We start from the raw sequence: 8607 nt of genomic DNA on the forward strand, positions 1-8607 counted from the left end.
CGCTGGTACAAGATGTCTGCCTGGTCCTTGTTTTGTTTTGCTGTGTGCTGTGATTCTTCTTTCCCGTTTCTATTTCACGATCGTGTCACCTCGCCGCGACTTGGGCAGCTTTAGAAGGGCTGATTGAAATGTTCCCAATGGGTTTGTTGCTCAAACAACATCTAATGACAAGTCCACTTTTGAAGTCACTGAACTCTCCTGATGATCTCTTTCCGCTGTTAGTTCTTCTCTGGTGACAATACAATGCTCCCTTTGTCCGCCTCGATAGCTGAGTGGTCAGCGTGACGGATTGCCGTCCTACGGGCCTGGGTTCGATTCCCTGCTGGGTCGGGGATTTTCTCCGCTCAGGGACTGGGTGTTGTGTTGCCTTCCTCATCATTTCATCCCCATCCGGCGCGCAGGTCGCCCAATGAGGCGTCGAATGTAATAAGATCTGCACCAAGGCGGCCGGACCTGCCCCGCAATGGGCCTCCCAGCCAATGACGCCAAACGCTCATTTCCATTTCCAATGCTCCCTTTTATACTGGTGGAGTCGTGTCACATGATATCTATCGGTCATTCCCTCATCCCCCATGATTGGATACTTCTGATCAGATTGTGTATGCTGTCCATCCACGACCTTGGAACGAGTATTTGGCAGTTGTGGTATGGTAGACGAATGGTAGATTTCAGTTTATTGGGAGACGTTTAGGGAAGAGTGGTTCACCTGTAAAGGTGACCGCATATAGGACACTGATGGGACCTGTTCTTGAACACTGCTGGAGTGTCTGGGATCCGCACCAGGTCAGATTGAAGGAAGACATAGAAGCAATTCAGAGGCAGGTTGCTAGATTTGTTACCAATAGGTTCGAACAACGTGTGTTGTGGAGATGGTTCGGGAACTCAAGTGGGAGTTCCTGGAGCAACGGTGTCGTTCTTTTCCAGGACCACTCTTGAGAAAATTTGGAGAACCGGCATTGGAAGCTGACTGTCAAACGATTATACTGCCACCAACATACATTGCGCCTAAGGACCACGAAGATACGAGAAATTAGCGCTCATGCAGAGGCACACAGACAGTCGTTTTTCCCTATATTTGCAAGTGGAACAGAATGGAAATAACTAATAGTGGTAACGCACCCTACAGTAGCTTGTGGAGTATCTACATAAATGTAGATTATCTTGCGGAGGATGGTTCTTTTTTTATGGGGCTCTCCCAGTCCTGATATTTGCCATTCGGAGGCATTCACTAGCAGACAGACACAGTTTTAATTACAGCCCTGTAGTGTTGCACTACCTAAACTGACTCGTAGACTTTTTGAGTAACAGGACCCAAGTACGTTGTCGTGAACGGCGGGTATTCTTCGGATATAAGGGTATTCCTCGGACTGAGATTGTCTGCTGATGACGCTGTATGTAACAGTGACGTCATGGAGTGGCTAGGTGGATATCGTGGATAGAATTTCTGTTCGATGTGATGAATGGCAAAAAGTGGTTCAAATGGCTCGGAGCACTATGGGACTTAACATCTATGGTCATCAGTCCCCTAGAACTTAGAACTACTTGAAACTATCTAACCTAAGGACATCACACAACACCCAGTCATCACGAGGCAGAGAAAATCCCTGACCCCGCCGGGAATCGAACCCGGGAACCCGGGCGTGGGAAGCGAGAACGCTACCGCACGACCACGAGCTGCGGACGATGAATGGCACCTTCTGTAAAAGTGGTAAAATGTAAATTCATGTAGATGAGTAGGAAAAACAATGTTTGAATACATATTAACGATATCCTGCTACACTTAAATCTAGATCTACATCACACTCCGCACGTCACTTAATGGTGTGTGGCGGAGGGCACTTCTGGTACCACCTACTCATCCCCTTCACCCTGTTCAACTCGCGAATAGGGCGTGGGAAGAATGACTGTCCGTAAGCCTCTGCATTGGCTCTAATTTCTCGAATTTTCTCTTCGTTGTCATTTTGCGATACATATGTGAGAGGAAGTAATATGTTGACCGACTCTTCCTGGAAAAAGCTGTTAATTCGATGGTAAATCTATCCCTGATGGACAACGCCTCTCTTGTAACGTCTGCCAATGGAGTTTGTTTAGCATCTCCGTAACTCTCCCTCGCCAACTAAATGATACCGCGGCGAAACGCACCGCTCTTCGTACGATATTCTCCAGCTCTTCTATCAGTCCTATCTAGCAGGGATCCCAGGTAGATGAAAAATACTCAAGAATCAGTCAGACAAACGCCTTATAATCCACTGCCTTCGACGGTGAGTTCCATTGCCTCCAGATTCTTCATATGAATCTCAGTCTGGTGTCTGCTTTTCCTACTACTTGTTTTATCCTCAATCCACTTAAGGTCGTTCTGGCCAACTACTCCCAGATGTTTTACAATAGATATTGTTTCCAGCAGTTTCTCGTCAGTAGTGTAGTTGTAAAGTGGTGAATTTCTTTTTCTATGTACACTATGTGATCAAAAAGTGTCCGGACACCCCCAAAAACATACGTTTTTAATATTAGGTGCATTGTGCCACCACCTACTGATAGGTACTTCATATCAGCGACCTCAGTAGTCATTAGACATCATGGAGAGCAGAATGGGTCGCTCCGCGGAACTTACAGACTTCGAACGTGGCCGGGTGATTGGGTGTCACTTGTGTCGTACGTCTGTAAGCGAGATTTCCACACTTCTAAAAATCCCTACGTCCACTGTTTCCGATGTGATGGTGAAGTGGAAAAGTGAAGGGACACGTACAGCACAAAAGCGTACAGGCTTACCTCGTCTGTTGACTGACAGAGACCGCCGACACTTGAAGAGGAATTCCAGACTGCATCAGAATCCACTGCAAGTACTGTGACAGTTAGGCGGGAGGTGAGGAAACTTGGATTTCATGGTCGAGCGGCTGCTCATAAGCCACACATATCACGCAGGTAAATGCCAAACGACGCCTCATTTGGTGTAAGGAGCGTAAACATTGGACGATTGAATAGTGGGAAAACGTTGTGTGAAGTGACGAATCACGGTACACAATGTGGCGATCCGATGGCAGGATGTGGGTACGGCGAATGACCGGTGAACATAATCTGCCAACATGTGTAGTGCCAACAGTAAAATTCGGAGGCGTTTTTGTTATGGTGTGGTGGTGCTTTTCATGGAGGGACTTCCACCCCTTGTTGTTTTGCGTGGCACTATCACAGCACAGGCCTACATTGATGTTTCAAGCACCTTCTTGCTTCCCACAGTTAAAGAGTAATTCGGGAATGGCGATTCCATCTTCCAACTCGATCGATCACATGTTCATAATGCACGGCCTGAGGCGAAGTGTTTACACGATAGTAACATTCCTGTAATGGACTGGCCTGCACGGAGTCCTGACCTGAATCCTATAGAACACCTTTGGGATGTTTTGGAACGCCGACTTCGTGCCAGGTCACACCGACCGACATCGATACCTCTCCTCAGTGCAGCATTCCGTGCAGAATGGGCTGATTCCCCAAGAAACCTTTCAGCACCTAACTGAACGTATGCCTGCGAGAGTGGAAGCTATCATCAAAGGTAAGGGTGGGCCAACACCGTACTAAATTCCAGTATTATCGATGGATGGCGCCACAAACATCTAAGTCATTTTCAACCAGGTGTCCCGATACTTTTGATCATATAGTGTATGTGCAGTACATTATTTGCATTCAATTCTAGCTGCCAGAACCTGTGCCATTTATCTATCCTCTGTAGGTCTTCTTGCAAATCTGTACTGTCTGCTGGTGTTGCTACTTTGTTATAAACAACTGCATCATTTGCGAACAGCCTTAAAGAGAATCCGACGCTTTCTACTAGATTATTTATGTACATTGTAAACGATAACGGTCCTATCACACTCCGTGCGATACTCCGAAAATTATCTTTACATCTGTCCATCTTGCTCCATTGAGAGCGACGTATTAAGTTCTGTAAGGGCGTAACGTTGCAAAGTGACATGAAATGAAGCGAGCGCGGAAAGTGGGTTTTCGAGAAGACGAAAGGCAGACCTCGGTTTATTGGGAGAATTCTAGGAAAATGTAGCTCGTGTATAACGGAGACAGTGTCCAGAACAATAGTAATCTTAGAGTGAAACTTCCTAGCAGATTAAAACTGTGTGACGGACCGAGACTGGAACTCGGGACTTTTGCCTTTCGCGGGCAAGTGCTCTACCATCTGAATTACCCAAGGGGTGTGAGTCGTGCTTGGGTAGCTCAGATGGTAGAGCATTTGCCTGCGAAAGGCAAAGCTCCCGAGTTCGAGTCTCGGTCCGGCGCACAGTTTTAATCTGCCAGAAAGTTTCATATCAGCGCACACTGCAGAGTGAAAATCGTATTCTGGTAATCGTAGAACGTTTGGAATCCCCACCAGAATCCAAACGGGAATCCGTACGGGCCATTAAAATTGCTAGACCAAGAAGAAATGCAGATGATACACGGATATTCGTTGGACAAATATATTATACTAAAACTGACATGTGATTATATTTTCACGCAATTTGGGTGCATAGATCATGAGAAATCAGTACCCAGAACAACCACCTCTGGCCGTAATAACGGCCTTGATACGCCTGGGCACTGAGTCAAACAGAGCTTGGATGGCGTGTACAGGTACAGCTGCCCATGCAGCTTCAACACGATACCACAGTTCATCAAGAGTAGTGACTGGCGTATTGTGACGAGCCAGTTGCTCGGCCACCACTGGCCATAAGTTTTCAATTTGTGAGAGATCTGGACAACGTGCTGGCCAGGGCAGCAGTCGGACATTTTCTGTATCCAGAAAGGCCAGTACAAGACCTGCAACATGCGGTCGTGCATTATCCTGCTGAAATGTAGGGTTTCGCAAGGATCGAATGAAGGGTAGGGCCGAGGGACGTAACACATCTGAAACGTAACGTCCAAAGTACCGTCAATGCGAACAAGAGGTGACCGAGACATGTAACCAATGGCACCCCATATCATCACGCCGGGTGATACGCCAGTATGGCGATGACGAATACACGCTTCCAATGTGCGTTCACCGCGATGTCGCGATACACGGATGTGACCATCATGATGCTGTAAACAGAACCTGGGATTCATCCGAAAAAAAAATGACGCTTTGTCATTCGTGCACCCAGGTTCGTCGTTGAGTACAGGCGCTCCTGTCTGTGATTCAGCATCAAGGGTAACTGCAACCACGGTCTCCGAGCTGGTAGACCGTGCTGCTGCAAACGTCGTCGAACAGTTCGTGCAGATGGTTATTGCCTTGCAAACGTCCCCACCTGTTGACTCGGGGATCGAGACGTGGCTGCACGATCCGTTACAGCCACGCGGATATGATGCCTGTCATATCGACTGCTAGTGATACGAGGCCGTTGGGATCCAGCACGGCGTTCCGTATTCTGCTAACAGTCATTGGATCTCGACCAACGCGAGCAGCAATGTCGCGATAGGATAAACCGCAATCACGATAGGCTACACTCCGACCTTTATCAAAGTCGGGAACGTGATGGTACGCATTTCTCCTCCTTACACGAGGCATCACAACAACGTTTCACCAGGCAACGCCGGTCAACTGCTGTTTGTGTATGAGAAATCGGTGGAAACTTTCCTCGTGTCAGCACGTTCTATGTGTTGCCAACCTTTTGTGAATGCTCTGAAAAGCTAATCATTTGCATGTCACAACATCTTCTTCCTGTCGGTTAAATTTCGCGTCTGTAGCACGTCATCTTCGTAGTGTAGCAATTTTAATGGCCAGTAGTGTACTTTTCGCGAAACACTGCTGAGGAAGTTTAGAAAATCCGCATTTATGATAGACAGCAGAATGATCTTACGGCTACCAACGCGCATCTCCTGCAAGAACCACCAGGATAAGAGAAATCAGAGCTTGTGTGGAAGCAAATAGGCAGTCCTTTTCCCGCCGTTCCATTTACTAGGAGATCAGGAAAGGGAAAACTTGCAGTGGTACGGGATTTCATCTGCAATGCACCGTATGGTGGCTTGCGGGGTATGTCTGTAGACACATGTCTTAGTTCAGCTTCCTTTGGGGTTACTTTTCTCTTCTATGAAGCGTGTACCCTAGAAAAACATGGGCCATAATTTCTCGCGTGTAGTTGTCAGTCTCTTTGTCACTAGCTTTACGTTGTAGAGTCTCCTGTTTCCTTGAGATACTTAGAGCTGCCAACGCTTTTGTCTTGCCACACCCTCTTCTTCGGATGGTGAGGGGTTGCTTTGATTTTCATATACGCTCTGAGAAAACTATAAAACCACCCACCACAAAGGAATTATCCGAATGGGACGAAAATCGGTACATGAGACGAACATGCAGACAAATAAATTATTACAGTTTCATCTACATCTACATCTAAATCTACATCCATACTCCGCAAGCCACCTGACGGTGTGTGCCGGAGGGTACTTTGAGTACCTCTATCTGTTCTCCCTACTATTCCAGTCGCGTATTGTTTGTGGAAAGAAAGTTTGTCGGTATGCCTCTGTGTGGACTCTAATCTCTCTGATTTTATCCTCATGGTCTCTTCGCGAGATATACGTAGGAGGGAGCAATATACTGCTTGACTCTTCGGTGAAGGTATGTTCTCGAAACTTAAACAAAAGCCCGTACCGAGCCACTGAGCGTCTCTCTTGCAGAGTCTTCCACTGGAGTTTATCTATCATCTCCGTAACGCTTTCGCGATTACTAAATGATCCTGTAACGAAGCGCGCTGCTCTCCGTTGGATCTTCTTTATCTCTTCTATCAACCCTATCTGGTACGGATCGCACTCTGCTGAGCAGCATTCTAGCAGTGGGCGAACAAGCGTACTGTAACCTACTTCCTTTGTTTTCGGAGTGCATTTCCTTAGGATTCTTCCAATGAATCTCAGTCGACGATCAACTTTATATGATCATTCGATTTTAAATCACTCCTAATGCCTACTCCCAGATAATTTACCGAATTAACTGCTTCCATTTGCTGACCTGCTATATTGTAACTAAACGATGAAGGATCTTTCTTTCTATGTATTCGCAGCACATCACACTTGTCTACATTGAGGTTCAATTGCCATTCCCTGCATCATGCGTCAATTCGTTGCAGATCCTCCTGCATTTCAGTAGAATTTTCCATTGTTACAACCTCTCGATATACTACAGCATCATCCGCAAAAAGCCTCAGTGAACTTCCGATGTTATCCACAAGGTCATATATATATATATATATATATATATATATATATATATATATATATATATATATATATATATTGTGATGGGGGACTGATGACCCTAGCTGTTTAGTCCCCCTTAAACATCCGAACAACCACCACCATATATTGTGAATAGCAACGGTCCCATGACACTCCCCAGCGGCACACCTGAAATCACTCTTACTTCGGAAGACTTCTCTCCATTGAGAATGACATGCTGCGTCCTGTTATCTAGGAACTCTTCATTCCAACAACTGGTCTGATAGTCCATATGCTACTAATTTGTTCATTAAACGACTGTGGGGAACTGTATCAAACGCCTTGCGGAAGTCAAGAAACACGGCATCTACCTGGATACCCGTGTCTATGGCCCTCTGAGTCTCGTGGACGAATAGCGCGAGCTGGGTTTCACACGATCGTCTTTTTCGAAACCCATGCTGATTCCTACAGCGTAGATTACTCGTCTCCAGAAAAGTCATTATACTCGAACATAATAAGTGTTCCAAAATTCTACAACTGATCGACGTTAGAGATATAGGTCTGTAGTTCTGCACATCTGTTCGACGTCCCTTCTTGAAAACGGGGATGACCTGTGCCCTTTTCCAATCTTTCGGAACGCTACGCTCTTCTTGGGATCTACGGTACACCGCTGCAAGAAGGGGGGGCACGTTCCTTCGCGTACTCTGTGTAAAATTGAACTGGTATCCCATCAGGTCCAGCGCCCTTCCCTCTTTTGAGCGATTTTAATTGTTTCTGTGGTGTCACCGCCAGACACAACACTTGCTAGGTGGTAGCTTCAATTCGGCCGCGGTCCATTAGTACATGTCGGACCCGCGTGTCGCCACTGTCAGGGATCGCAGACCGAGCGCCACCACAAGGCAGGTCTCGAGAGACTGACTAGCACTCGCCCCAGTTGTACGGACGACGTAGCTAGCGACTATACTGACGAAGCCTCGCTCATTTGCAGAGCAGGTAGTTAGAATAGCCTTCAGCTAAGTCAATGGCTACGACCTAGCACGGCGCCATTAGTAACATTGCATGTATCTAAAGAGTCTCACTTGTATCGCCACAATCTCCAGATGTACCAAAAGGATGGATTAAAGTTAAGTATTCCAGAAGCTACGTACTTTTCTTTATAGCATTCATTACGTATCCTGTTTCAGACCTCACGCCATCCTGCTTTGGCTTAGCTCGTGCCTTTCGGCTTCCTCTCATTGTGTCTAGGCTGTCTTGTCTAGACACAACAGTTTCTCTATCCGTCTGTCATCTGTTTCGATATCTACCATTTTGTCATCTGTGCGACAGTCTAGAGAAGGAACTACAGTGCAGTCTTCCTCTGTGAAACAGCTTTGGAAAAAGGCATTTAGTATTTCGGTCTTTAGTCTGTCGTTCTCTGTTTCAGTACCATTTTGGCCA

Source organism: Schistocerca americana, chromosome 9, assembly GCF_021461395.2.
Source record: "Schistocerca americana isolate TAMUIC-IGC-003095 chromosome 9, iqSchAmer2.1, whole genome shotgun sequence".
Taxonomy (NCBI): domain Eukaryota; kingdom Metazoa; phylum Arthropoda; class Insecta; order Orthoptera; family Acrididae; genus Schistocerca; species Schistocerca americana.